Below are 6,800 nucleotides of genomic sequence, written 5' to 3'. Positions count from 1 at the left end.
ACAGACAGATGTATTTATTGGGGTATTATTAATAGTGTAAACATGTAAAGTGCTGTTTTCTGTCGACATCCTGCTCCCGTAATGACAGGAATATCTTTGTGTAAGCATATTCTTGAATAATTGTGTGTTAGACAAACAAAGCAGTTTAGTATCAACTTCTACAAGATTATATGGCATTAAACATTTATGAACTTGAATCAGGAAAAAAATACTTCCATATAAATTCTTGAGTAGCTTTCTATCCTCCAAAATGTGGCTGCTACATATCCTTTAATTAGATCAGAAAGCAGACCATCTGCCTTTATCTTGACCTTTTTAGCTTCACACTGAATGTTAATGGACTGTATAAACTCTTTAGCTTACTAATCATATATCTAACTGCTATTTTCAACTTTTGCTGGTATTTTAGATGACCAAAGTTAAACTTCTTAAATTTAAAAAAACAATAATAAATGAATAAGTAAATATTTCATATGCCAAGATGATATTAATTAACAGTGTGTTTCTAAACACACTGTGGTAGATACATCAGAAACATAATGAAAGTAGGACATAATACTTGTTAAAACATCATAATATAAATAACTTGTTCACAAAAAGCTTTTTGTGTTTACTGTCATGTTTTCTCTTCTCTCTTTCTTTCTACTGATCAATTATTTATTTCACCATCTCCCAAAAGACATTTAGGCCATTGTTACTATACTTATCGTGGCACTCCTGTTTCACAAAGGAACTGAAGCACACATTGTGCACCTTGGAAACTAGATGGACAGCATGTTCTCTCCAGTCTTCACATGTTAATTCTTGTTTAGGACCTGCAGATGTCACATTGTAAGATACTGAGTACCCCTTTAGCATCATATTGCAACATGCAGGGCAGTTCAATAAAACAAAATGCCCTCAATTTCTGAAATAAATGCCATGAGGTTGCAGGCAAAAATGCTTGGTAACTGTGGTAACCTGGGACACATACTAAGAAAATTGTTACAGATGGGAGTTTGCCTTTTAACATGGTTTTGATGTTATGAAAGTGACTACTTTAACACATTTTATTTCCTGCACTTGACCACATATTTTTGATGGCAAAATGGGGAAATTGTCTGATTGTCCCATCCAACACCCCCACCTTCCTCCTAACATGGAGTTATTTTTACTTACTTTGTAAAATGGTGTTATAGAGGTGCCCTGGTGTGTTTTTGAAAGACGCTAAGGTCATACCCCATATCTTAAAAATGCAGCAAGAATCAGTCACTGACCAATCATCCATGGCGAGCTGGGAAAGGGAATGTCCTGAGCTTGGGTGGAGTTTGTGTTATCTCACAATCCACATGTGCTTTGTTTGGTTTTTCTAGATACGTGTCCTGATCTAGCTTCACATGCTCTCAAAGCAAAGTTAAAATAAATGACTCCCCCAATCCACCCCCCCCCCCTCTTCTCTTCAAGAGAGAATATCTTCTAAGGCCTTAACTTCAAAATTTGCCACTGTTGTTTAATTATTTTTTGTTTGTTTCTGCCTCGGTCATATCACTTCCTTGCTGTCGTCAGTAATTAGGTATCCTATTAAACTAACTCTCTGAGCTGGAAAACTATTCAACTAACACTGCCTGAATCTTTGCTATCATGTTTAGTTGATTAGAAGTGAAAGGAGTCCTGATGTCACCGCTTAGATTGTCATTGATCGTTTTTCTCTCTATCCAACAACAAGAGACCAAAATGCTGTCTCTCGTTTATTCGGTGGACTTTGTTTCGCTTTCATTAAAGACCTACTCTTTACAGCCGGATGTCTGATAAATTGATTCTGATGTTATCCCTTTTTGTTACATTATGATTTCTTGCCGGTAAGACTCTCTTGTGTTACTTTCAAGAAGAGGAGCTGGGGTTAATAGTGGGGTTAATAACTGTGTTATCTTGAATAATTCTCTAGAGGGGTTTCTGAATTTTTATATACATAGATTCTATGTAAATTTCTATATTCTAGTGTGTCTTAGTGTGAAATAAGTGCACGTTAAAACCTTCCTCCCTCTTTTTGTCTCTGGAGGCTGGCGGTCCTCTCACCTTCGGCTTTATTCCCATGACAGATGGTTATGACAAGGATGTGATCCACATATTACCACACACGCACGCACCTACACACACATGCGGACACACTACAAGCACTTACAAACATGCACTGACATACCCATGTGAATGACATTCAGAAGGAGATAATTCATTATTATGGCTTTCCAAAGAAGCCCATTTCCAGGATACAGGCCTGTAGGGATTTTTAATGATAGGATGCTTATCATGCTGAATTGCCAGAGAAGATCTGGAAATTTGAATTCATACAAAAGTCCAAATTCACTGAGCTTCTTTAGAAGTTTGTAAATGTAGAGTGAATTTTTCTTCTATTCTCATGCATCATGGTCAGTTAGACAAGAGAAGAGGTGGAGCAAAATAAACTTTTCATCTCAATGGGATCAGTGGAATGACACTATTGGACTGAAATGTTAGTTTCAGCTCTGAGGCTTAGAGTATATACATCTATCTAAGAACGAAGGTCCCAGAGCTTCACTAGAGTCTATGTACCTTGTTACTCTTCTAAACATGCACTCGTCCTTCTAACAAATACACCATGCTGTGAATAGTAAATCTGTTCCGGTCTGGACTGGATATGGTAAGAGACAAGAATGCAAAATGTAAAGATGTTATGACCACAGTAAGCCCCCCCAAAATGTTAAATACATTTACTTACATCTTTACTATGATAACCGTGAAGATGTGTCAGTGTAACAACATGGCTCACATGTTTTCCATCTTCCCAAATGTTTATAAGCTCTTTGTGATCCAGACAACAGTTATTTTGTTGTTATGAACTTCTCCGAAACATTTTTTTTTTTTCTATTAGGATACTTATACAGTAGCATCTTTAAATGGTTCTGGAACACTTACCGGAACAATTAAAAGTGTGAAGATGTTACTTCAGTTCATCATGAAGTGTATGCCAGTGGTTAAAATGTGTTAGCAAAAGTAAGAACTGTAAGCTGTAATTGCTAATCAGCTGAAAGATAAGTTAGGGGATTTGGGGATACTTATCCCCAAATGAGTATGTAGGACTGTCAGAGAAATCAGAAAACAGTTTTTAAAGAATGTTAAGATTTCTTTCATAAAACTGAACAGTGAGCTTGTTGTAATAAAATTGCACTGTGGCTTTTTGTCACCCTGTTATTGGTTCAGTCTCATTTTATCAGCCAAAGTTTTACAGCCAAGCCTTGTAAGTCAATCATTGGTTTACAAGGCAGAGTTAAAGTGACCAGTGTTCCTATTGAAAATGTGCAGCTCACCACATCTTGTTTTCTGCACACTTCAATTTCCCTGTGACTTGATTTGTGATGGGTAAGTGCTTTTTTGTGACAACATTATGAAGAGATTAGTAACATCATAGGGTTGCGGTGTGTACTGTTCTAGACAAGTGATGCAGTTCATATCACTTTTTGTTTGTTTGTTGGTTTGACACAAAGATGATCTAATGTTGCTGTTCTAAGTGTTCGTTATTTGATGCATTGCCAAATTAGCTGTGCAGTATTTATGAGCTACAGCAGATGTGTTTGTGAATTTATAGCTCTTTTTTTTCCAAGAGTTTCAATGTAAAGCTAGTCTCTTATGCTCAGCTTTCTCTTCGCTTGTCTCCTCATCTCTTCTGTCCTTTGTACTTCTGTGCACGGTGTACCCTCTGTCTATTTTCCTCAGTGCCCACCACTCAGCATTTACTGATGCTGCGATCTGACCCAGCCTCTCCCTCTGCAGTACCACTGCAGCTCCATCAATCACACAGCCACACACACACACACACACACACACACACACACACACACACACTGAGCAATTCAGAGCTTATCAAGTGAAGACAAGGATGACTCTGTGATAGACACACAAGAAGTAGTGTGTTAGTTACATTCACGTGTGCATGCAGGCACTGTCAATTCAGTGTTTAGACTGACTCAGTAGGAATTTATTATTTTCAGGAGTTAAGATTATTTAAATCTGGGGGTTATGTAGATCTGAGACCAAGCATGATTTCCATATTAAGAAAGTAAAACAGCCTCTGTGTGTGTGCGTGTGTATGTGTGTGTGTGTGCACACGCATGTGTGTGAGCCCCACAGACAATTTCAGATTTTTTTCATTTCTTAATGGATTCTTAATGGCTATGAATTTCAAATTAGTGAGACATGACAGCAGTGCATATGTATCCCCCCCACACACACGCACACACACAAACACATACACACACGCACACACACGTAGATACATCTGTGTATTGTTATGCTCAACAGTTTACATACCCTGACAGAATTTGTGATATATATTTTTTTGGTCATTTTTCAAAGAATATGAATGAAAACAAAACATTTTCTTTCAGTCATGGTTAGTGGTTGGGTGTGGCAATATGTCATCAAACAACTGGGTTTGCTTTTCTTAAATTATAATGACAACAGAAACTACCCAAATGACCCTGATCAAAAGTTTACATACCCTAGCTCTCAGTACCGTGTATTACCTCCTTTTAACATTAATGACAGCTTGAAGTCTTTGGTGTTACAGTAGGTGTGAATGAGGCACTTTTTTTGCTCACATGGTAGAGCTTCCCGTTCTTCTCAAAATGCCTCCAGTTCCTGTAAATTCTCAGGCTGTCTTGCATGAACTTGTTGCTTGAGATCTCTTCAAAGTAGCTCAATGATTTTCAATTCAATTCAGTTTTATTTATATAGTGCCAAATCACAACAGTTGCCTCAAGGCACCTTATCTTGTAAGGTAAAGACAATACAATAATTACAGAGAAAACCCAATGATCAAAATGCCTATGAGCAAGCACCTGACAGTGGGAAAGAAAAACTCCCTTTTAACAGGAAGAAACCTCTGGCAAAACCAGGCTCAGGGAGTGACAGCCATCTGCCGTGATTGGTTGGGGGTGAGGGGATGGAGACAGGACAAAAGACATGCTGTGGAAGAAAGCAAGGCATTAATAACTAATGATTAAATGCAGAATGGGGTATAAACAGAGGGAAAAGAGGTGAGTGACAAAGAAATACTTTTGCATCATGGGAATCCCTCAGCAGCCTAGGCCCATTGCAGCATAACTAAGGGAGGGTTCAGGGTCACCTGGCCCAGCCCTAACTATAAGCTTTATCATAAAGGAAAGTTTTAAGCCTAATCTTAAAAAGTAGAGAGGGTGTCAGTCTCCTGAATCCAAACTAGGAGCTGGTTCCACAGAAGAGGGGCCTGAAAGCTGAAGGCTCTGCCTCCCATTCTACTATTAAGTATCCTAGGAGCCACAAGTAAGCCAGCAGTCTGAGAGTGAAGTGCTCTATTGGGGTCACATGGCTCTATGCGGTCTTTAAGATAAGATGGGGCCTGATTATTCAAGACCTTGTATGTGAGGAGGATTTTAAATTCAATTCAGGATGTAATGGGGTCAATGAAGAGAACCCAAAATGAGAAATATGCTCTCTCTTTCTAAATAAAATTGAATTGAATTGAATTGAATCGAAGGAATGGGGTCTAATAGACACATTGATGGCTTTGGAGAGTGGTTGCTGGTGTCACTAGCTTCACATTTATCAAAATAGAGTTCCCAGTAACCAGAGTTTTTTTTCCTTGGTGGGTGTGATTAGAGACGTGAACAGGTTGGTGGTGTACCGTGGGCTGCGCTTCAACACCTAGGTCAGGAGACTGAGATGGCCACTCCAGAACCTTCACTTTAGCCAGTGACAGGTTGATTTGGCCTTGTGTTTTGGATAATTTTGGAATGTCCAAGTGCATCCCATGCACAGTTTCTGAGCTGATGAGCGCAAGTTGTCCTGCAGTATTTTCTGAGAACATACTGCATTCATCTTGCCATCAATTTTGACCAAGTTCCCTGTGCCTGTGTAGCTCGCCCATCCCCAAAACATCAGCGATCCACCTCTGTGTTTCACACTAGGGAGGGTGTACTTTTCATCATAGGACTTGATGACTCCTCTTGAAATGTAGCATTTATGCTTGTGGCCAAAAAAAATTCAATTTTGGTCCCATCACTTCAAATAGCTTTGTTCCAGAAGTTTTGAGGCATGTCCCTATGCTGTTTGGCATATTGAAAGTGGGCTCATTTGAGGCATTGGTACAGTGATGGCTTTCTTCTGGTGAAGAAGACCATGCAGCCCATTTTGCTTGCAGCGCCTCCTTATTGTTCACCTTGAAACAGCCACACCACTTTTTTCAGTGACTCCTGTATGTCAGCTGAAGTTATTTGTGGGTTTTCTTTGTATCCTGACCAATATTCCTGGCAGTTGTGGCTGAAATTTTTGGTGGCTTGGTTTAGAATCCCTCATTTTTCGCTTCTTATTTGGAGTTTGAACACATGCAGAGAATTGATATTCTCAATTCCTTGTATCTCTTTTTATATCATTTTCCTGTTTTATAAAGTTCAAGCTTCAGTGGTAGGATAGAAGGCTTCACATTTGTCTATAGAATATTTTGGTATACAATGGAGTTCACGGTTAACCAAGTAACTGCAAAGTGCTCAGGTCCTGTTGCTTAAAACAAGGCAAAATCATCACCCCTCCACCACCATGCTTGAACATTGTTATGAGCTGTTTGTGTTGATATGCTCGGTTTAGTTTTCACCAAATGTAACACTGCATAATGGCCAAATATCTCAACTTTGGATTCATCAGTGTAAAGGATATTGTTCAAGAAGTCTTGTGGTCTCTCCAGGTGCAACTTTGCAAAGCTAAGCTGTCTTGCCATTATCTTTTTATAGAGAAGAGGCTTTTTCTGATTG

The sequence above is a fragment of the Archocentrus centrarchus genome, chromosome 20, assembly GCF_007364275.1.
Source record: "Archocentrus centrarchus isolate MPI-CPG fArcCen1 chromosome 20, fArcCen1, whole genome shotgun sequence".
NCBI classification, from domain to species: domain Eukaryota; kingdom Metazoa; phylum Chordata; class Actinopteri; order Cichliformes; family Cichlidae; genus Archocentrus; species Archocentrus centrarchus.
The sequence above is the reverse complement of the archived record's forward strand: the minus strand, read 5'-3'. Positions refer to the sequence as shown.